The 24,411-nt window shown below is 42.3% G+C and overlaps 1 pseudogene; it reads right to left on the bottom strand.

Moving 5' to 3' along the window:
• LOC144668498 (heparan-alpha-glucosaminide N-acetyltransferase-like) overlaps positions 1 to 24,411 on the bottom strand; it is a 123,848-nt pseudogene that overhangs the window by 28,792 nt on the left and 70,645 nt on the right.

The raw sequence follows: 24,411 nt of genomic DNA, 5'->3' as shown, positions 1-24,411 counted from the left end.
GGGTATTGTGGGTGATCCTACACTGCTATTTGACCTCTGTTACTAGACTTCAATACAAGCTAAACAGAATGGCTGCAACTTTTGTTCCTCGGAGAAACATTGAGTGCTTCAATGTGTGTGAATTGTGACAACCATCCTTAACACCAAACTCCGGTCCAGTTTGAGGAAGTGAAAGTTTCTCCTTTGACTTGTGACTACAAGCTGGAATATGTTCAAAAACTCTCCTTCCACTGCTCAGATTTTGGTATGACTCCATCCCAGATGGATGGGATGGAGCTCCTTCTGTCTGATGACTGTTAAGTGTCCAAACTGAAATCAATTTGGCTGATTCGAGCTCCCAGTACACAATCAGTGGGCACAAGTCCTTAAATAATTTAGAAGCGGTTTAGCAAACTCATAGCAGTGGGAGGCTGTGTCACAGAGTGAGAATTATTCAATCTCAGGAAAGGGTTTCATCTCTAAATATGCATATATCCAAATTGTAAATTATTCCTGTGTTACGATTGCTGTTTTGATGAACAGAACCTATAACAGACACAATCATGAATCATTTCCAGGGCTGCTAGTTTTCAATGTTCATGGAAAAATGGATGGAATATTGGACTACATCCCCAATAATGGAATAATACAATGAGTCAGCAAAAATTCAGGAATGATATTAAGCAAATCCAAGAATATATAGTCAGTGTAAACCATGGGCTCTGATGAAATACTTAATATTGGGAGGTCATAATAATATGGAGGATGCATTACACTTGGGTCAACAGAAAACTTGAACATATACAGGCAGCAGATTTTAAATGTCATTGTTACAAAAACAATAGCATAGGAAATGAACGGAGTGATAAAGATCCCTAAGGCGAAGATGGTAAAATGAAAGAATTCTTCGTCTGTAGGGTCTTACAGCTTTCAATCACTTAATCGTATAAACCATATAGATCCAGGCTTTCAGTTCTAGTGATTAGTGTATGAGACGTTCGGTACCCAAGATTAATTTCCAGTATAAATTCCAACCCCAAAATAACAGCTTCAAAGAAGTGAGTCACTCAAAGAAAGTCCTAGAATATAAGTCTAAGACATGTAGAAATAAGTAGCTGCATTGAAAGTGCAGTGGGTTATAAGCTTGCTGTAACTCACAATGCCAATATAGCCAATATTCCATCACTGATCCAAGTGTTTGGATTTATTTTGCAGGGAAGGTGTGCCTTATCCACTGCACTTGATTCCAATATTTAGTTATTTCAAATAAATCTGGCAAATACCCTTTAGATATTTATAGTAATGTTTAGCACTGATTCTTTGAAATTTGGTTCAATGCAGCATTTCATGGTAACACCAACACCTCCAAGTCACACGCCATCCTGATTTGCATAAACTCCCATTCCTTCATCGTCGCTGGTCCAATATCATACCTGACACTGCAAGTGGTAGCACCATCACCACAAGCACACCCACATCCGGAGACATATGTGGGAATCTCTTGCAGAATTTTAACCTGCTAGTGAGAGTGGCAGACGTCATGGTTTCCCCCCCTCCATGCCCAGGTAAAACTTTTGGGAAACCAGTGAGTTCCAATTAGTAAATGAAGAAAACTTTATTTACTGACCCTGATGCCTCCTCTGGGCTCTTCAAATAAAGTCTAAGTCCGTGCTGCCCCAGGCTCCCCCTCCAGACTTACCTTGCCGCCAGCAGCCCACTTCTTCTTGGCCGCTCAATCTTAATTCTTCCCTGCTGGCCAGTTGACACTTTGCGCCATAATTGCCCAAAAGCTGAGCAGTGGGAACCAAAAGAGATTTGGAAGCTAAAACCTGCTGGGCTTCCAAATGGGACCCCTGGAGGGGTTAACCAGCTTCCATCCGAGACTTAAGATTGCCCTTTACTGTTGAGCCAGTGCTGCTGAAGGGATGTTGGCAGCTTCACTGATACAATGCCAAATGCAGACAAGTGAATGTTGGCTCCCAAACAAGGACTATCCACATGACACTTGTAAAGAAGATATCTTTTTATTTCTGTTCAACAGTGGACTAAAATTACAATGGCTGCAGTTTGAAAAACATGTCTACTGGAACACTGTGAGCAATATATACAATGTTTCTGTCCTGGAACAGAGTGTGCCATGAAAGACAGGATGGTGCCGAGGAGGAGTCTGGTCTAATGGGGAACTGCCTGGCAATAACGTTTTAATTGGCTCCTGACCAGGTGACCAGGGTTTGTATGAGAGCAGTGCAGCACAATAGCTCCTAGCCCGAAAAGAAAAAGACCTAAAACCTCTTGCTACTATGTGTGTAAGATGCCAGTAATTCTACAATAATAGCTAGGCTGGCTTTTTCTTCTCATATATCTATAACCTGCTCTCTCTGAAAATCACTGTCAAGAGGCAAAGGGGAAAGTCATTGTTAGAGACGTTGAAAGGCAAGTGCTCAACCAATGAACTACAGACTGAAAGTGCCGGAAGACCACCTCGTGTCATCAGCAAAGAACTGAAAGGAATTTGGAAGACATCGATCAACATCAACCATCGAATCCTGTACTCTGGAATTGGTGCTATTGAACTGTTTTATCCCACCCTTAAAATCTATGTTTTTGTGTCTCTTATGTGTCTTGTATATGTGTGTATAGGGATTTAAGAAGTGGTAGAGTTTAGATTATAGAGTTGGAACTTAGCAGTTCATATTTCTTTCTTTTGCCACAAGGTAACGACAATTTGTTCAATAAACAGTTATTTACTTATTAAGTTTATGAACCTGGTGCTCGTATTCTGTTAACCTAAATTAAACAGTTAAGTAGAATTGGAACAATCTAGTGGTTTGATCAAACTTTTTCACATTTGTCGTGGCTCAGGGAGCAGTGGAGCTGATATTACAGCGCACTATCCCCAGTGAGTCGTGACACACTCTAGTCTGGAGTGACTACCAAGTTGCAATTTAATCAAAGGAACCTTGTTGGTTCTTGCACAATATTGTGCTGAGTGTATGGGAGCAAAAGGATTTAGCAACGGCATAAACCAGAAGAAGGATGCACACCTAGTTTACAATTTTCGTAAGAATCCAAGATTCAATTATTGCATTTAAAATCACTTTTCTCCTTTACTGTGATGCTCAGCTATAGTTTTATAGGCAATTTCTTTGTCTAACTCTGGGCTGAGTGCCAATGTACTCCATGTCATTGGCATGTGGAGATATTCACATTACAGGATTAATGATCATGACGTCAATACTACAAGCTTATTGAGAAATAATTAGCAGTTGATTAACAAGAGAATCCATAGCCAGAATATAATGCATTCTGTTAATTGCTTCTCCAACATTAGTTTAACTCTCCAGCAGATGCCAGACTTACGAATGGGATATTAATGCTCGCCTACTTTCTTCTCTACAGTGATCTCGGAGTAAAATATTTTGGAAAAGGGAAAGTTGTTCCTTTTTTTGTGTCCTGTTTCATTATTAAGAACACCCAGAACAAAGAAAGTAGGAACTAATATTTATACTGCCCACCACTACATCCTTAAGGTATCCCAACAGATTACTTTGCAATTATAGTCACTGTTTTCTAGGCAAACACAGTAGCTAGTTTTTATACTGCAAGGCACCACAAACAGCAGATAAATAAATTAATGGATAATCTATTTTGATTAAGTTCCTTGAGGTAGGAATGTGGTCAAGTTACCAGAAGAAGCCCCTCCTCTCCTTCCAACGGAGCCATTTGGACTATAAAACAAAAACAGAATTACCTGGAAAAACTCAGCAGGTCTGCATGTACGTGTTCATGAGCAAATTGTGAACATTGAGATGAGAAAGCTCTCTTCTCTCATATCCAGTTTGTGGCCTTTGACTGTTTCCCTCAAATGTAGCTCAAGGCATCAAAGAACAAATGAAACTTTGCTGACCAGCCTGAGTAACCAAATAAAACTGACCACTAGCTCTCTTAAAGAATTATTAAAAATATATAGAGGTAGGAAGGTAAGATACTACATTCTATCCACTTTCCTGTCTGCCTCAAGTACCTGGACAATAAATAAAGATCTATGGAAGGAAAAGAGGTCTTTGAAATGTGAATGCTAAGACGTATGCTAAATATTCCATATGCAGATCGTGAGACTAATGAAAAGGTGCTTGAAATTGCAAGAACGAAAGGAGCACTTAAAAACTGACATCCAGAAAATAAAGTGTTAGTATTTTGGCCATTTGATCAGAGCTGAAAAGCTACAGAGATCTCTTCTAGAGGGAAAAGTGAAGAGCAGCAGAAAGAGAGGTCGACCTAGACATAATTGGATGACAGACATCACGGAGCGGTTGCAGACAAGCTACAGTGGATGTGTGAGGATGGGGCAAAACAGACGAGCATGACAAACCATGACAGCAGATCTCCTGGTCAGAGTAGCTACAAGCAGCAGCGGCAGGGGTGGTAATCCCACTGTGTGCTCAACAGCCCAGGAATTTCCCTCCCACCACTGGAAAACCATAAGTTGACTAATGCAGAAATGGAATTTCTAAATCTTCATTTGTGAAATGAGATAAGGCATAAAAGCAGAAGTTTTAGCTATAGTTGCCCTTCATTCCCCTCAGGGAATTAAAATGTTAGTGTAGATTGTACATGGCTAAGGAGTAGGGAAAGTCTGTAAGACCTAAAGTGCCTTTTCTCAAAGCCATTCTTGTTGGCCCCCTGTGGCGTTGCTCATGGAGCCAAGATCAATTGTAGTCTTCAGGTAATGGGAGGGTATAGGCCAGGGCATAAATGAACCAAGACAGTGATTTAATTCTGTTCCTGCTTTAACTGTCTGACCTTATTTTTGCATGTTACTTCTGTTTATTTTTTACTAGTTATAGTGAAACAGCAAAACTTGGGAAAATTTGGGAAGCAGAGAAGTACAGTTGGCTGGAGCCTAGGTGTTTCTCAGCACTATAAACCCATTAGAATAAATATCCTTAATGTCATCATACATCTTAGCTTTAATCAATGAAAACATTTCCAGAGTTCACTGTGTTCTCTCAACCACAGACCAGGAAAACCCACAAGGCCCCCATGTGTTGTGTATCTAAGTGCTACAGGAATTGAAGAAGGTTGATTATGTTCAAACATCGAGTGCATAGGTTCAATAACATAAATTATGTCTCACTGTTACAAACCCCACTGAGCAACGATGTCTTGCTATCTTTCAAGCAGATGCCATAAAAAAAGCAGATGTTGACTACAGGTGGGTTGCTTTAACTTTTAATTCTAGAGTTGCATTTGTATAGCACCTTTCATGACCACCTGATGTCTCGACGTGCTTAACAGCCAATGAAGTACTTTTTGAAGCAATACCATCTAAAAAATAAATGTATTGTAGGAAACCCAATTTGCATACAGTGAGTCCCCACATACAGAAATGTGATAATGACCAGACAATTTGTTTTCTGTGATGCAGATTGAGAGATAAATATTGACTAGGGATACCTTCCTTGCTCTTCTTTCAAATAGTGCCACGGGACCTATAATACCCAGCCGAGAGGGCAGACAGGGCCTCATCATCTCATTCAAAACATGGCATTTCCAACAGTGCAGCTCTCCCTCAGTGCCGCATTGGAGTGCCAGCCTAGATTTTTGGACTCAAATCCTGGAGTCGGACTTGAATCCACAACCTCCTGACTCCAGAGGCAAGAGTGCTACTAACTGAGTCACTGCTGACACCTGAGAAATTATTCCTGGAGAAATTTCCCACCAAGATATTGTAGGAGCAAGATATAAATAGTTAATGGAGGATCTGAACAAAGTTGCAAAACTTGGCAAGCTGCATCACTCACTTTCTCACTCCTTCCTTCGTGTGAGTATGCTCATTGATGTGTTTCAGCTTGGACTCCTGCTTCTGGTTGCAAGGCTGTAGATTGAAGATTTTCTTCCCTTCACCCCCCCTGGCGGCATTCCGTAGGGATCGTTCCCTCCGGGACACCCTGGTCCACTCCTCCATCACCCCCTACTCCTCAACCCCCACCTATGGCACCTCCCCATGCCCACGCAAAAGATGCAACACCTGCCCCTTCACTTCCTCTCTCCTCACCGTCCAAGGGCCCAAACACTCCTTTCAAGTGAAGCAACATTTCACTTGCATTTCCCCTAACTTAGTCTGCTGCATTCATTGCTCCCAATGCGGTCTCCTCTACATTGGAGAGACCAAACGTAAACTGGGTGACCGCTTTGCAGAACACCTGCGGTCTGTCCGCAAGAAAGACCCAAACCTCCCTGTCGCTTGCCATTTTAACACTCCACCCTGTTCTCTTGCCCACATGTCTGTCCTTGGCTTGCTGCATTGTTCCAGTGAAGCCCAATGCAAACTGGAGGAACAGCACCTCATCTTCCGACTAGGCACTTTACAGCCTTCCGGACTGAATACTGAATTCAACAATTTTAGTTCTTGAACTCCCTCCTCCATCCCCACCCCCTTTCCGTTTCTTCCCCCTTCCTTTTGTTTTTTCCAATAATTTATATAGATTTTTCTTTTCCCACCTATTTCCATTATTTTTAAATCTATACCTTTTATGCCCTGTTAGTCTTTCCACCCCACCCCCACTAGAGCTGTACCTTGAGTGTCCTGCCATCCATTCTTAATTAGCACATTCGTTTAGATAATATCACCACCTTCAACACCCCTTTGTTCCTTTATCTGTGACATCTTTTGATTATCTGCTCCTATCACTGCTTGCTTGTCCCTACAACCACAACCCCCCCCCCCCCCCGCCACCCCACTTCTCTCCTCCCACCTTAAACCAGCTTATATTTCACCCCTCTCCTAATATTACTCAGTTCTGTTGAAGGGTCATGAGGACTTGAAACGTCAACTCTTTTCTTCTCCGCCAATGCTGACAGACCTGCTGAGTTTTTCCAGGTAATTCTGTTTTTGTTGTAGATTGAAGGCCTACTTCAGAAGCAAAGCATAAAGTGCACTGGTGCTCCAATACAGTACTGTGGGCGTACCATATTGCCAGACACACCATAGTTTGGCACAAGTTATTGCATCATGGCCTTGTCTATTTATTCTGGTGGGTCTGAGGAACAGTAAAGACCCCAAAAGCTGAAGGAGAGCTAGGGCATTCTCTTGGTTTCCAACACTGCTCCCTCGAAAGCAATACCATCAAAAAAATAAATGTATTATCCATTTACCTCATTTGTAGCATGGCAAAGAATCATAGAATGATATGGCATAGAAGGGAGCCATTTGGGCCTTCTTGCCTGTGCTGGTTCTTTGAAAGAGCCAATTAGTCCCGCTCCTCTGCTCTTTTCCTATAGTCTCCATAAAAAGTCACTTCACAAGCTTGTGCAGAGCTACAAGTTGTATTACTGCAATTATTGTGTTCAGAGCTTTCAACAGTTCCAAATCTGCCCCATTAAAAACAGTCTTCAAAATAAATTAAGTTTTGTACCTAGATAAGCGCTCACAAATTCTACAATACGTTTAAGGAGTGTGCTGAAGTCCCAAAAGATGTTGCATTTCCGGAGTACATTGAATGAGGGTGCCTCTGATTCACATGCGTTGAGATATCCGTTGCTGACTGAAAGTAAAAGAGCTGCCTTTGATCTAGGCGAAGTAATGCTCCACACAGACATTCCTTGCACATGTTCCAGCTTCGGGTATTTCAGAGTGGGAGTGATGGGTGGAATGACAGCTCATGCGTTGTGCCCTTCACCAAGGTGAGATTTCAAACACCAGGGATGTCTGTGTGTCCCAGTTAGTGTTGGTGGAGGTGGAAACAGCACATGGCCACCAGCTGTTGATGGGGCCCAGCCCGATCATCAATCACAAAATTTCACCACCTACTCTTACAATTTCCAAAGCAAGTCATTACAGCATGAAAAGCATTCATTTCATCAAGCTCCTTTATAACAGGGCGCTGATTGATACATTTCAGCTTTCCGCAAGGACAGCCAAATCTAATTATTTCCCTGCTAGTGCCTACAGCTGCCCCCCAAACCACCCCCCAACTTTCAAAGTGTGTCTGAAATTTAACTATTGTCAAAACTTTGGAGGACCTGTGTTAAAGCAGAAAATATGGGAGCATGAAATATTAAAAATCTGTGTTGCATTTTTCGTTGCTTGTTCTTTTTGGGGCAGGGGAGGGGATGAAATGTTGCTAAAGTTAGTTTTATTTTGTAGCATTTGTTTGATGAGTGTGAGATGAAAAGCTTCCACAACGTGTCTCTCTTTTCAGCAATAGAGCAAATTCACTTCAAGTGATGCTCCCGATAGTTGGAGATTCCTGCTGTTGTGGTGACAACCCTGTTTATGTTGCAGCTTTGATCCACCAACAATATGTACATCTATCTTTGCACATATTCTGTTATTTTAAAACTGTGCGTTTGCTATATATGTGGACAAGATGTTCTGGTAATTTAGGTGGATGCTAAAGATCCCACGACACGACCTCAACAAGAGCAAGGAGTTCACTTGGTGTCCTTGTCAACATTGCTTCCACAACCAACACCAGAAAGACACAGCTTAACTTTGTCACAGTTTGTGAAGCCGTTACTTACATAACAACGGTCACAGCATTTCAAAGGAGTTATTTGCTAAGATGATGACATCACAATTACAGCAATCCGTCACTTGATGCTGAAATCAACATGTGCATTACAAAAACTGCAGTTGTTCTGTCCAAGTTGAGTAAGAGAGTGTGGAAAAGCAACCCAGCCAAGGACACCAAAATGCAAATCTACCAAGCCTGCATCCACAGTGCACTCCTCTACAGCAGTGAGTCCTGGGCAACATATGTTAGGCAGGAGAAAAGGCTGAACTGTTTCCACCTTTGCTGCCTCAGACATATCCTTGGCATCTCTTGGCAGGGCAAGGTTACCAAACCCATCAGCGCACACTTATTACTAAGTCGACGACGTCTGCACCAGCTCAGCCATGTTTATCAGATGGATAGAGAAACAGAGCCTTCTTGAGAACGTATGGACTCGAGACATTGGCTCTGTTTCTCTCTCCACAGATGCTGCTGGGCCTGCTGGGTATTTCCCGCATTTTCTGTTTTTGGTTAGGATTTCCAGCATCTACAGTATTTTGCTTTAATCAGATGGATAATGGCCATGTACCCAAAGATCTTCTGTACAATGAACTGGCTACTGGGCCATGATCTGCTAGGAGTCCATACTTCCATTACACAGACACTTACAAGCGAAATATGAAGATCATGGACATTGACACAGACAACTGGGAGATAGTCGCTAATGGCTGTGACCTCTGGAGGCTGACTGTTTGGAGGGGAATTTGAAGGAGCAAGGATAAATGGAATTCTCAGCAGGTCGAGAAGAGGGCCCAGAGAAAACAGAGGCCAGTGAATCCTGCACCTTCTCAGTCCACTTCCTTACTCCTCAGCAAATGCAGCAGGGATTGCCATTCCAAAGTAGGGCTCCTGAACCACACCAGGCGATGTGTAACACTGAGTTGACCACCAAAGCTCAAACAATCATCACATGAGACAGACTCATAGTAAGGCTCCAATATAAACGCAAGTCTTATTTTTCATTAGCAGTGACTATTTACAGTGTTCAGTTATCACCTCAACAGCAGGGAGACCTCCCTTCGTAATCACTTTCACCCATTCATCATCATCCCTACTACTATATAACATGATTGGGTATGATCAAATATCATTAAATTAGGCTTTGCATCAATGCAGCATTTACCAATGTTGGATTAGTGTTATCTGGAAGAAAGTTTCGTAAAGACGCTGACAGATATAAATTATTTATTTTAACAAAGCTTCAAGAATGCAATTTTCTCTGTAATTAACGACCTGCTAACAAAACTGAAAAAACTGTTTCTTGAGATGTGTAGTTGATGAGAATGCAATTTTATTAACAGGTCATTAATTACTAAGAAAGCTAGGCATTGATTATTATAAGAAGAACTTAATCTCAGACTGAGAGCAGAAGTCTTAAAAAAGACAACAAATGAGAGACAGAACCAACAGTGAGAAACTGTAACAATTCCAAGGGCAGAATTTTCCAGTCGGCATACGGGAGCGGGCCCGACATGCCGATGTGTAAAATGACATCGGGCGTGCGTCATCGTGCACCATCTCGATAATTCTTTTGGCGGACGAGCGCCAGAGTTGGCTGCATGCCCACCAAAATGTCAACGGCCTATTTAGGCCATTAAGAAATTAATTAAAATATTTAAAGAACGCTGCCTGTCCAACCTTAAGGTTGGCAGGGGGCAGGCGAAAAGCCCAAGCGGCCTTCGCGTTTTTCAGGAAACCTCATCCACAGGCGGGGCGAAGTTTCCTGAAGCTTTTATTAAATAAATTAATTAATTTTCCCACCTTTACAAAAATGTCCCAACACATGTGACAGAGTCACATGAGGGGAAATGTTTCAATAGATTTTTACATCGTTTATTTAATTGTTTCAATATCCATTCAATCTCTCTGAGGCAGCTCTGCGCCTCAGGGAGATTGCTGCACTCTTCCACGTGCATGCGCGAAAGAGCGCTGGCCCACGATCTCCCTCCTCCCCCCACCCGCACAGGGAGCACTTCCTGGCGCACGTCACACTGGGCAGGCCTTAATTGGCCTGACCACATAAAATGGTGGCTCACCCCCAACTGGGGTCGCTGATCGGGAACCCACCTGCCCACGCCGACTCCCACACATCCCCTCCAACGGGGCGAAAACGGTGCCCACAGTGAATACTTTGAAGGAGTCATATACGGCAGCTATTTGTCCACTGCAAGGCTGCTTCAACAGCAGTGACGCGAATGACCACTTAATTTGTTCAGGTATTATTTGTTGTTGAAGAAATGTTAGTCACAACAATGCAAGAGCTCCCTGCTCGCCCTCTCTCTCACAATGATGCTGTGGGCAATATTCTCCCTTACTGAGAGCTGGTGGTGAGGGTGGGGGTGGGTTTGAGGCCCTGGATTTCAAAAATGACTCTCCAACACTGCAGCACACCCTCAGTACTGCCACTGAAAGTGTCGGCATTGATTATATGTTTGCAGTGCTTGTACCCGCAACCTTTTGATGCAGGTGCAATCACTACTGAGCTAAGTTGAATGGTAATACTCCAAGGATGAATTCCAAGTTAATGTCAAAAGTAAAAAAGATTAACATTGGGGAAAGCAAATGCTAAAAAGGCTGAGCCATAACTCTACTAGAATAATCTTTTTAAAAAGCTGACATATTTGGAATTAAAATCTGCCAATTTTGTACTTGCAATATGCTATGTTTGATGAAGGCAACACAAAGTTCTTGGGAAAGGATGTGGAGCTGAGATTTGCACATGGAATACCTGAACCTCAGATAAAAGGTCTTCAACCTGAAATGTTAACTCAGTCTGACGTGCTGAGTGTTTACGGCATTTTCTGATATTACTTCACATTTCCAGCATTTTGCTTTTATATTAGTGATGGGCAAGTGCCTCTTTATTCTATCAGTGGGAGTTAATTGGCTGCAGGTTATGAACATGCAGGCCAGTTTGGTTTACTGGAGCGCATTCTCACCTCCAAGTTGGATGGTTATTTTCAGTCCCACACCAGGACTTTAGCACATAATCTAAACCATCACTTCACTCCGAGGTGCTGCGTTTCTGATGAAAGCCAAGATTCTACCTGCCTTTTTAGGTGAATATTGAAGATCCCATGGCACCATTCAAGGACGATTGGTTATTCATCTCACCGTTGTTTTGGAACTCAGAATGGATACATGATTAAGGCAGTTCATTGCAAGAAGAATATTGAGAGGTTTTGAAGTGATAATATGGTATATAAATGCAAATATTATTATCTCAGTGCTGTTGGCAGGAGTTCAGTAGTAGGAGGCTTTTAAATATACTTGGAACCAGAAGGTTCTCTGGTATTGAAAGTAAGGTTAAAGACTGTTAAAGGTGTATGGAGGATGCAGCCTTAAATCTATGGGCAGTGTTCTTAGGTAGTCAGGCGGGTACGGTAGGTGGGCCCGGGAGTGGCTGGGAAGTGGCCCGCCGTCCGCAATCGGCCCCTGACTGTGATTTCATGCTGGCTGGCCAATTAACGGGCAGCCAGCGTGCAACCCCAGCTGAAAAGCTCAGCGTTGCCGGGGTGGGGGTGGGAAGAGGGAGAGCACTGACGTCAGGGTGGGTGCGGGGCAGCGCCGCAATGAAAGCCCCCCTGAGGGCAGAGAGCTGCCCCAGAGAGCTGGAGAATTTTAATAACAAAAATAAACAGCGTGAAATTCCGAAAAAAAATTCCACCCGTAAGAATCACTCATCTAAACATATTGATGATAAAAAGTCTGCCCAAACATTTTTTTTAAATTAATATCAGAAACCTCATCCTGCCCTTGGATCAGATTTCCTCAAAAATGCAAAGGCCGCTTGGCCGATTTGCCTGCTCGCCAACCGTAACGTTGGACGGGCAGCGATAAGTCACCGCTAATTGAAACTTTAATGGCCCTTATTAGGCGGGCGCGCTGCTGACTCTCACTCGTACCTGCCGACCAAAATATCGCATAAGTGCACGATGACGTCGGGACTCTCACCCGACATCATCACGCGCTATTTTACACCCGATCTGGTCGGGCGTGTGTGCCCCCCCCCCCACCTGCGGGATGTAAAATTCTGCCCTGTGTTGTAGGGCTCATTGGCTGAGGCAGCTACAATGATTTAAATACAAGTCACCTTACAAGTCACTTAATTCAAGGCACAGTTAACTGTTTCTAAACTACTTAATTCTCATGGGTAAATATGTTCATTTTCTTCTTGTGACAGTTGAATGAAAACCTTTTAGCAAAGACTGAGGAGCTGTCTCTTTAAATTGTTTTTGTGGATTTCTCGTGTCCATTTCTCTCCACAGTCTGGCTGATGTACAGGGAATTCTCAATCAGACCAAGTGACATCAGAAGGCAGCTGGACCCAACTGGGAGTCCTGTGTGGACAACATAGCTGTTAATGGGAGTAGAGTGGAAATATGAGACATTCCCAGAAACATTTTCCTTAGCTTTGTTCGCACAGCTGTGTAGAATTCAAGGTTAGTATAACTAAGCTTTGTCAATTTAATTAAATGAAGGGTTTATATGGTCAGCAGCCAATTATTTCTCAAAAGCAAAATATTTCTAATTTACACTTTTCTTCCAACTTCTAAAGTACATAAAACTCTTGCACACAGGGAAAGGGAATATTTCTGTGGCAGCAATTATTTTTCACTTCTGGCAAAACAAAGTCAATTGCACAATCAGAAACCCCACGAGCAAACTTGAAACATAAATGGCAATTGTGGCACCTTAAACCACACACACCAGTTGACAGAATTGGCCACCAAACTTCAACTGCAAAATTAATCCTGCCACTTTGAGGGGCCGTGTAAAATTTCCACCCTGAAATCACCCCCATTATAGGTGGGTGTGTTTCAAACGCACGCATGGAAATCTACATCACACTATGTGACATTAATAGAAATGTGTGCGCGTCTGTTAAGTAGTTTTTATCCCTGCTGCTTTGATGAAAAGAGCCTACAATTTAAAATGGACTATCACAATAATTTTACTGTTTATGGGGCATTACTGGTACAGAATGCTTGTCTGCTTAATAGTATTTCATAACGTAACTATGGGCAGAATCTTTCCCTCGTTGGGCGGCCAGCCAGCGTGAAACACGCACTGGGAGCCTCAACGCTACCAGGGTGGAGGACAGGAAGAGCATGAGCGCTGAGGTGTGCAAATGCGCGGGGGGAGCGTGCACTGACAACTCCTTGAAGGCACAGGGCTGCCTCAGGGAGCTGATGGATTTTAAATACAAAAATAAACTTTTTACGCGTGAGATAAACATGTCCCCACACTTGACTCAGTCACATGAAGAGGGACATGTGAAAAAGGATATTCAAAAATTGTTATTGTTTTTTGAATAAGCGCTGGAAACCTCATACCACCCGTGGATGAGGTTTTGTTAAGAATGCAAAGGCCACCTGGCCTATTCGCCAACCGAACGGTTAAGCGGGCAGCAAAAATGCAGTTTCATTAATTACTTAAGGGCTTTAATAGGCCTCTTAATTCTCAGCGGGCACACTGCCACCTCTCCTGCACACCCACCGACCAAAAGATTACAAGAGTGCTCAATGACATCGGGACGCTCGCCCAGCGCCATCGCGCACTATTTCACTTCCATTCCAGTCGCCCGCCCATGGGACAAAAACTTCTTCCCTACTTGTGTGGAGCACTTTGATGTGATAGGGCACGATACAAATTCAAGTGCATGGCTATTACTAATAGCACACAGCCAAAATTCAATCTATTTGCCACTGCAGGACTCTTGCCTTTTTTGGAGGGATTTAGTGATTTAATTCTGCCCTAACCTTTGTTTCCATGGGCAGAATTTTTGAGACCCACGGGGCAGGCCCGCGCCCGACCCGATCAGGCATAAAAATGCACTAGATGACATTGGGTGAGCGTCTCGACATCATCGCGCACTCACGCAATATTTCAGTCGGCGGGCATGCACAAAAGTCGGAAGTGCGCCCGTCGACAATTAAGCGGGCAACTAGCCAATTAACAGTGCAATTGTCTCCAATTTTTCGTGGCCCATCCAACCTCACGGTTGGCGGACGGGTGAATCGGCCAGGCGGCCTTTACATTTTTCATCAAACCTCATCCACGGGGCAGGATGAAATCTCAGTTATGAAATGACACAAAAATAAATATCCGTGGACAGCATTTTTACGAGGTATATTTTCCAGTGCTTGATTGTGATGCATCGACATTACTTTGCAGCTTTTGAAACCTTTATTTCATCATTTTGAATGTCTGCAGCTCCCTGAAGCAGCTGTCAGCCTTCAGGGAGCTCTCTCGAAGCGCTCGCCCACGTCCGTGGTGATGTCATCGCCCACCCTCCTCCCACCCCCACCCCGGCAGCGCTGAGCTTTTTAGCGCACATTCCACGCTCGTGGCCATTAATTGGTCAGCCAGAGTAAAATTGCGGTTGGGGGCCGATTGCGGTCAGCAGTCCGTTTCCCAGCCACTCCCAGGCCCGCCGATCATGCGCGCCCGCCAAGGATAAAATTCAGGCCCATGTTTTTCACCACTGTTCCACAATGCACGTCAATGGTCTAATAGATAGGACTATGGTAAAAATAGGTTAGTGATCAGAGGGTCACAACATGTGGGTCAATAATTCTTCATGGATAGCACAAACCACTTCAATGTTTTAAAATACATGTATGTAGAGGAAGGACTTGCAGTTGTATGATAACATATTGGATTTCTCAATCTTCTCAAAGCCTTTCCCCATATAGTGAATTACTTTGAAGTACAACGACTGCTATTATGCTGGCAAATGTGGCACCCATTCTGTACACAACAAGATTTCGTAAACAGCAATGAAATCATATCATACTGTAGTTGGTGCCAGTTGAGGAGGAATCTTATTCAGGAAACTTGAACAATTCTTTACTCTTCTTCAAATATTGCAACAGGATCTTTAACAGCTATCTTAACCACCAGAACAGACAGAGCAGCCTTCAGTCTAACATCACATCCAAAAGATTGCACCCTGACAATCCACTAAAGTATCAGCCTAGATTATGGGGGCAAGTTCTGAGGTGAGGATAAAAGTCACAACTTTCTAACTCAAAGGCTACAAACTGAGCAAAGCTTACAGGAAACATTAAAAAAAGGACTATAGATTCAAGCAGTATCTCACGTTATCAAACACTGCAATATTGTCTGGCTTGCGATGTTCTACAGGTAAGAGGAAGCAATTCAATCATTCTGTCTGGGCTAGACTCAAAAGTGAAAGAGCACTCCCCCATCACAAATTGCTGCGCACAATTCATCATCAGAGTGAAGAGATATTCCTGCCAGATTTAAGCTTGTCCGTGAACTCCACTCAGCTCACCTATCAAGTCAACAGGATTTAGAATTGAAGGACATTACTTGAAGCACAGAATGGAGTTAAACCCACACTGTACAGGAGGGGGAAAAAATCAATGCAGGGGAATTGCAGCGCTTGTTCTGTTCTTTGTATGTGATTTTAAACATTGTTTTGAAATGTCTTCAATCTAGTGATAGTTACTAATTTATGACTTCCTTCCTAGCTGTGATTTTAATTTAATCGCTTCTAGTGCTCAGATTAAAAAAGCTGAAGCACTTGCATTATTCTAACTGTGTCACAGACAGGCCATGACATATCTTCCATAACCTATAACCTCTAGTTAATGATATCATAAATTCTTCACAGAATACCAGCCGTAATGACACTATTTGTCTGGAATCTCTTGATACACAGTCCTGGATCTAGAGCTGAGCTATCCATTCTGAGGCTATGAGGAGCAGGGTCAGTGAAGAGCAGGGTCAGTGAAGGGCGCAGACTGCAGTCGGCCCCAGGCTACATCTTGGATATCAGTGATATCCACTGCATTTGTGTAGTGCCTTTCACAACCTCAGAAAATCACAAAGCGTTTTGCAGCCAATTAAGTACTTTATCTGAAGAGTTGTCATTGCTGTAATGTAGAGAAATACAGCAGACAATTTTCACACAGCAGGATCCCAAAAACAGCAACAGGATAAATTATTGGATAATCTGCTTTTGATAATGTGGCTTTGGGACTTGGCCTGCTTTTTTTCAAATAGTGCCATGGGATCTTTCAAATTAGCTGGAGAGAACAGGCAGGGCCTTGGTTTAACATTTCATCCAAAAGGTATCACTCCAAAAATGTAGTAATTCCTCAGCCCAGACTATGTGCTCAAGTCTCAGGAGTTTCTGGGAGCCCATAACCTTCTGACTCAGAGGCGAGAGTGCTACCCACTGAGCCAAGATTGACACCAAGTGCCTCAAGACTGTTACTTCCCAAGTAAGTATGTCTCCCTTTTAAACACTTCAGTTGACTTTCTATGTGTAGCCTTTTGCATCGATGTGTTTCACATGCTCAACCCTTTGTGTAAACAGGTTTTTCCTGGATTTAATTATGGCCAGTTTAGCTTCAATTTTAAAATTATGTCCCCTTGTTCGCATTAATAACTCTATCAATCCCATTCATTATTTTGAATACTTCAATTAGATCACCTATTAGTCTCCTTAACTCCATGAAACATGATCCAAATTTACCTCAGTCTCTGATCATCACTCTGTCCCTCCACTCCCACATATCATCCTGATGAAGCTTCACTGGACTTTCGCCATGTTCTGTACGTCCTTCCTACATAGAGTGCCCAAAATTCAAAATAATAGGGGGAATTTTCCATTCCCGGTGCTTGTCAAAAGCATGTATTGGAACACAGTGCACCCCAAATCTGTGGAGTTTCATTTTAAGGGTGGGGTGGGGTGGGGTGGGGTGGGGAGGAAATCATTCCGACATTCCGATGGTTGCCCTGAGAGTATCAAGAGGAAAAAGCTTGCTGAATATGTTACATGAAATTGCCAGCTCCCTGTATAATTGTAGTAATACTATCCTACTTTTATCTTCATATCTCTTGTGAAAAAGCACAGCATCCCATTAGCCTTTTTGATCACTTTTCCTAACTGCGTGCCAGATTTTAATGATTATACCTGGATCTGCAAATCCCCCTTTTACATCCATCACTCACTCAATCCTTCCTCATTTAGGTTATAATAAAAGTAAAATACTGCAGATGCTGGAAATCCGAAATAAAAACAGAAAATGCTGGAAAAGCTCAGCAGGTCTGGCAGCACCTGTGGAGAGAGAAACAGAGTTAATGTTAATGTTTCGAGTCCTTATGACTCTTCTTCAGGACTGATTTAGGTTACACTTCATTAGCCATAAACTCAGGACAACAAAGAGGGAAATTATTATTTTCTCTACACAGAGGGGATATTAAAACATGGAATGCTCGACAACAAATGGCTTTTGAGGCAAAAGTTATAAAATCAGACTTCCAATTAAATAGCACTTTTCATAACTACCAGCTGTCTCAAAGCACTTTACTCCCAATGTAGTCACTGTTTTAAGAAACACAGCAGCCAAAATGCATTCAGCAAGCTCCCACAAACAACATTGTGATAATGACCAGATGATCTGCTTTAGTGATGCTAATTGAGGGATAAATATTGGCCAGGACACTGGGGATAATTCCCCTGCTCTTATTCGAAATAGTGCCATGGGATTGTTTACATCCACCCAAGCAGGCAGATGGGAAGCATATCCAACAGCGTAGCACTCCTTCAGTACTCTATAGGAGTGTCAGCTTTGAGGTTTGTGCTCAAGCTCTGGGGACTTGAACCCAGACCCTGAGGCAGAGGTGAAAATGCCACCAACTGAGCCACGGCTGACACACTCACACTTAAGATCATTTGAAAGGGAATTGGTTACTTACTCAAATAGAAAGAATAAGAAAATGTTATTGGAAAAGATTAAGGAAATGTAACTGGAGGAGATAGCTCCTCATTGGACCGTCTGTGATGGGCCAAATGGCCTCCTCTTCCTTCTGCACTACATTTCTTTGATTCTTTGAATTATAGTCCATTCATCTCAATTTAAGCCAATTCCACCACAGTTACCACCTCTGCTGCTGTCATACTCACAAATTCTTCTATCCACGTCAGCTCTGAGAATATCCTCATTTATCCAATAGCAGCAAAATACAATTTCCTTGCTTCCTGGAGCCTTTACCCTCTTTTGCTGCTGAATTTAAGTCACATGTTTGAGCCACACAAATCTATTTGAGCAGAGAATGTCAAAATGCACTCGCACAACAATGGCAAACATATTTCATACGTGTAAATTTACTGAACATCTTCCATCATTCAGTGACCAAGGAAGTAAAACACTGACATGAACAAAAAGCTCTGCTTTTTTGTCTTAGCATTTTACTAATAACTGCTCAAAAGGATAGAATATATACCCATATGCCATGTGAATATGATTACTGAGATCACATATGCCCTAGGAATGTGTCTATTCCTCATTTTTTTATTTATGAACCTGAAATGCCATTACCTCATCTCAAATTCCCAATTAGCCACATGTAGCAAATGTATTGTAAAACATTGGTCCAGGTGGCAGTAACTTCTTGTGTCATTTAGATCTCTAACTAGCCCATTCACTATATGAACCCAGTAACTCCGTGTTTGGTTATTCAGTTGGGCAGCTGCAGATCAGCACATAGTCTAATCTTGAAAGCTGTGACATTAACCCATGCTACTACATGAAATGTGTTGGTTTTTCATCAGTATAAGGATTCAAAGACCCAAAATTTCCACACACCGGCAGAGATTAAGGAAATCCGTCAGCATCTATCTTAAACCTGACAATATGAGCAATGATTTAGTGATATATCTCAAAATATTTTGCCCATCACACTGTTGATGCACCAGTGGATATGGACTTCAATGTGGAATTCTAGTTAATATCCATTCAGCAGATCTGTCTATTTAGGCTAAGTTGGACATACTAGCTGTGTAGGTCCATTGCAGATTACAGTAAAGTTGTTTCTTCGTTTAAAGGCTCTAGGTGTTCCTTTGGTTGAATGTCTTTAGATTTGCAAGCATTTGCAAAATGGTTGTTCCTCTCGAGGCTTTCACAAAATACACCCTTGGAACATGGCTTTAGGCTGCACAGTTATAAGCACATGGTTTTACTGAAATTCCTCGCTGGGCTCAAGGTGCAACCTCAGCTGTGCAGCAAGTGTTCCTGTTTTCTATTAGCTGTGCGTGTGTTTCTGACACCTTGTTTGCTCGAGGAGTACCTAACAGTTTGGCTAAAGTCACTTCAGGATGCATCAAACTTGCCCACACAAACCCACTTTGAATGGGGGATATGCCAGAGCAGAGGGACTTTAAGGTTCCGTTTCACAAGTCTTTAACAGCAACATCTCAAGTAAATAAATCCATAATAAAAGTCGAGATAAGCTGTGTGCACAACCCCAGAGCATTCTTAAAGCAGCATCACCAGTATGGTTTCAGGGTTCCAGGAACAAAAGGGAACAATTTGTATTTTGCCAAAATATTTTAGGGCCCGTAGTGCATATATTATTGCAGATAACTGGGACTGATCACAGTTAATACTCAAAACGCTACAGCTCCAGATGCAGTGAGAGGATTTTCTATAAATCTGCTTTGCAGTGGAATCATGAAAAGAATGCCAGCTATGCCACTCAACCCCTTCATGCCATCATTCAAGGAAGGGTTCTATAAAGCATGGCTGCTTCCATATTGCCTCTGAATGATGTTTTGAAGCACAACAACAGAAACATTGGACACCCTAGAGGCACAAGCAAGCATCCAGATCTCTCTGCTTTTAACACATTTTCTCTGTGTGGAAAATCAGTAGAACGCAGGTCGCCTTCAATTTTTTCTGGTAGGGAAGAAGGGGAACAGCTGAAAGGCATTTGCAGCAGCACCTCATTTATTTTCCTCCAAATGGATATTCCTAACACAGTCACTTCATCATGTGCATAGTGAGTGAGAGAGAGAGCACTGAATCTGCAGTAGGACACAACCCGTGTTCACTTTGTTAAAAACATTTTAAAATACTGACTCTCATTCCCGCAAGTATAAGTACAGACCACATGGGCCATTGAAACATCTTGATAGCACTTTACTCTCTACTTAATTGCTCCAGTATACAAACTTTTCCATTATATCACCCAACTTGTATCTTAAACATCCCAATATTTTAATCCCTATTACTCAACCTATAGTTTATGCCAACCATTTTTGACTCTTTCAGTATAAAATATTCTTCATTCCTCTTTTATTTTGAAGTAATAATCTGGCTGTACCCTATCCTGCATTAAGTTCTGCTCACCAATCACCCATGTCCTTACTGATCTACATTGTCTGCTGGGTCCCCAGAGCCTCAAATTTAAACACAAAAAATAGTAGGAGTGGACCATATGGCCGAAGTTGTCGAGCATGCTCTGCCAATCAATACAATCATGGCTGATCTTGGGCTTCAATTGCACTTTCCTGCCTGCTCCCCATATCCCATAATTCCCTGAGAGATCAAAAATCTGTCCATCCCAGCCTTAAATGTATTCAATGATGGGGCATTTACAACCCTCTAGGGTAGAGAATTCCAAAGATTCAAAACCCTTTGAGTGAAGTAATTTCCCCTCATCTCAGGGCTAAATGATCGGCCGCTTATCCTGAGACTGTGCTCCCATGTTTTAGATTCCCCAATCAGCGGAAACAATCTTTCAGCATCTAGCTTATCCTACCCCTTCAGAATCTGGTACGTTTCATTGATTTCGCCTATCATTCTTCTAAACCCGAGAGAATATTGGCCAAATTTACTCAGCCTCTCATCGTAGGACAACCCTTTCATCCCAAAGATCTATTTAGTGAACCTTTGCTGTACCACCTCCAATGCAAGTATATCCTTCCTTAAACACGGAGACCAAAACCACACACAGTATTCCAGGTGTGGTCTCACCAAAGCCCTTTATAATCATAGCAAGACTTAAAATTTTCATCCTTGTGATTAAATCATCTCATGGCCTTCTGCTTCCTTATCTCTGTAATCCCCGCCAACCCTATAGTTACCCCACCCCAGCCTCAAACTCTCAGCTCCTCTGGCCCTGACCTCGATTGTATCCCCTTTCCCTTCATCCTAACATTGGCAGTGGGCCTTTAGCTACCTAAGCTCCCTGCTCTGGGAATCCCTATCTGCCTCACTATCTCCATCTGCGTCTTTAAGCACATTTCTTAATTAACTTTTACATACTCCTCCTAATTTCTCATCCTTTGGCTTGCCATCAATTTTATTGAGTAGGCCTCTGTAAGGTGCCTTCTCGCATTTTTGCATTAAAGGCACTATATAAATGCATGATGTTGTTCACCTTATTCATCCAAATTAATTCTTTATAAACTACTGTAACGTTTTTCCAGGCTTGAAAACTGCTTCCCAGTCTTTCCTCATTGCTCATTCACTTCTAATTGGATCAGTTTTCTAGCCCTTCTCTGAGCCAATCAGTTTGGAGTGGTTTTCGGCTGGAGGGGTTTCCCTCGGATTGGAAGGGCTTGCTGCCCTCAGCCACCTAATTGTTTTAATATTGCTGAAAAGAGAGACACATTGCTGAAGCTTTTCATCTTGCACTCATCAGGACAAAGGCAAGAATGACAAATTTCCAATTATTACAACAATTTATACAACAGGAAAAAAGAGGGTTGATTGGTTGGCAACTCCACTCTGATTGGCTGAGGTGTTGCCAAGAGAAAGCAATGGGGAACTACCCAAGCTCCTGGGTAATTCAAACAAGGCTTGAACGTTTCCACTTGTTTGTAGAGAACGGGTTCCTGCGTATGAATATATGTCACTTTGAGCAAGCAAAGATGAGCCACATTACGAGCTTGACTGGTTAGCTTAAATTAGTTATTAGTGTAGCTATTGGCACACTCAGGATTGTTCACCAAGTGCTGCCTAATCATGGAATCACATCTAATAGTAGTTTTGTTTTGGCTTTGTAAGTGCAGATTAGCTGCTTTCCTTGTGATTTGAAATTTGGCATTCTTGCATTTGTCTTGATGAGAACAAAACAAAAGGTTTCGACAACATGTTTCTCTTTTTAGCAATATTCAAGTTCTGTACTGCCAAGTGACTAATTGTTTTAATTTAAGTGGCCTTCTTGAGGGCACCTCCATGTTGAAGTGCCCTCATGTTCTCCAGCCCGCCTCAGCAGTGACCACCTCTCCCGGCGGCGCTGCTGAGGCTTTGCAGCTACCTGCCTTCTGATTGAACCAGCAGCATGAAGAGCACCCACCCTCCTCTCCCCACCCCCACCCACAATAAAATTCTGCCCATGGTTACTTGGAACTGGATTGAGGAAGCCAACCCAAGTTGGGCCAGGACATATAAAGCTAGAGATCATTTTCATCCTATGATCATGAATTAGGAATTCATGGGAAAGACCAATATCCAATTCTCTGACTATCCAGCGTATTTCTTACTTGATTTCCTTCAAAATACTCATGAATTTATCCTATCAAATTGATCTAAAGCAAGCTCTGCCTTCCCTAAATTATAACTTTCAGATGAGGGAGAACTATTTTCCTGATGTGGAATAGTTATCGATGTGGGTGAGCTCCATTGTGCATATGCAATGCTTTGCTCATTATTCTTACCTGCAATCATATAAACGCCATCAAAATTGAGTTGATGGTTCCCAGGTCTCCTTCAGGATCAAAAGGCTCAGTGGTGTGATACAACTCCTGAAACCAGAAGTAAATACCGTAATGAATGGAAAATTCACATCACTCAGAAATGCCAAGAGAGTCACTCTGTCAACTCACTGACCCTGGTTATGATGACGTTCCACCACCAAGTGATCTTGGACTTCTCTCAGTAGCATAAAATGATTTGGAAAGCCTGAGAGTATATTTTGTAAAAAAAAAGGTACACAAAAGCATACGGAAAATTCAAAAATTGTATTATTTTGTTATGTTGTGAATAATAGCAACAATCCCAGGGTAGGAGTACACTACTGACCTTCATTATCCAATTTCTCATAAGAATACCTTGCTACATTTTGGAAATCTGATAATCCTGACTCTTATTTGTTGATGAGAACTTATCCAGTCTCTGTTTTTGGATCCGGTAAGGTTAATTTTCACTCATGCCCTTTCTAGCAATCTATCCCACATGCTCCTGCTTTTACTGAAAATATTTGGCATCAATTTTCCTGTTTTCCAACATTCATCTATCATCTGTAGCTTTGTCATTTTACTAACCATGTCCTGAGCAAACAGCTGATGAGAAGACAAAGATCCCATCACATCATGGTGCTTTATGCCATCGATTTTGAACTTGTGTATCAAGCATTGCTTCCGATATTTATGCTTAAGGAATAAACATGCAAATTTTAACATGTCGTAACAGGTAATTATTAGTGGGGGTGTTGTGCGGTTACAATGCAAACCTCGGGTTCTGCCACTTTTGATTCAGAGAGCCCATCTAAACATTGGCTTGAAAGTAGAATATTGATGCTGCAAGATTTCAAATTTACTTCACCAATCTGCACATGATTTCTTAACAAGCCCTGATCTAAAAATGCAGATCCTGGGCATCAGTGGTTTTTACCCAGGCTTGGTGTGCTTACATCAGACATATTGATCATTGCGTTGCAATTACCCTGCCAGCGTGCTATTTCCCTTTCTTTGTATTTAACATATTTACATTTATATGTTCTTTGGTGAACTCCATGACAAACATCCCTTCCTACTCATTTTTAATGCACATACACAAGATCAGTTTAACAATGTTCCAGTGCAGCTCAGTGGAAGCTCAAAGAGCAGCATTGCATCTTTCTGTTAGGCACTTTACTGCCTTCCGGACTTGACATGAGGTTCAACAATTTCAATTCATAACCATTGCTCCTTTTTTCTGGCAGCAGCTGCTGGCAAAATGAATCTGTTGCTGCCATTTACACCTACTCTTTTGCTTCTTCACTTGTCCCATTATCACCCACTTTTGCCCAGCATCATCATCCCTTTTAGTCACTGAAATTGCCCCTGCTT

This window comes from Cetorhinus maximus, chromosome 27, assembly GCF_964194155.1.
Source record: "Cetorhinus maximus chromosome 27, sCetMax3.hap1.1, whole genome shotgun sequence".
Taxonomy (NCBI): Eukaryota; Metazoa; Chordata; class Chondrichthyes; order Lamniformes; family Cetorhinidae; genus Cetorhinus; species Cetorhinus maximus.
The sequence above is the reverse complement of the archived record's forward strand: the minus strand, read 5'-3'. Positions and strand labels throughout refer to the sequence as shown.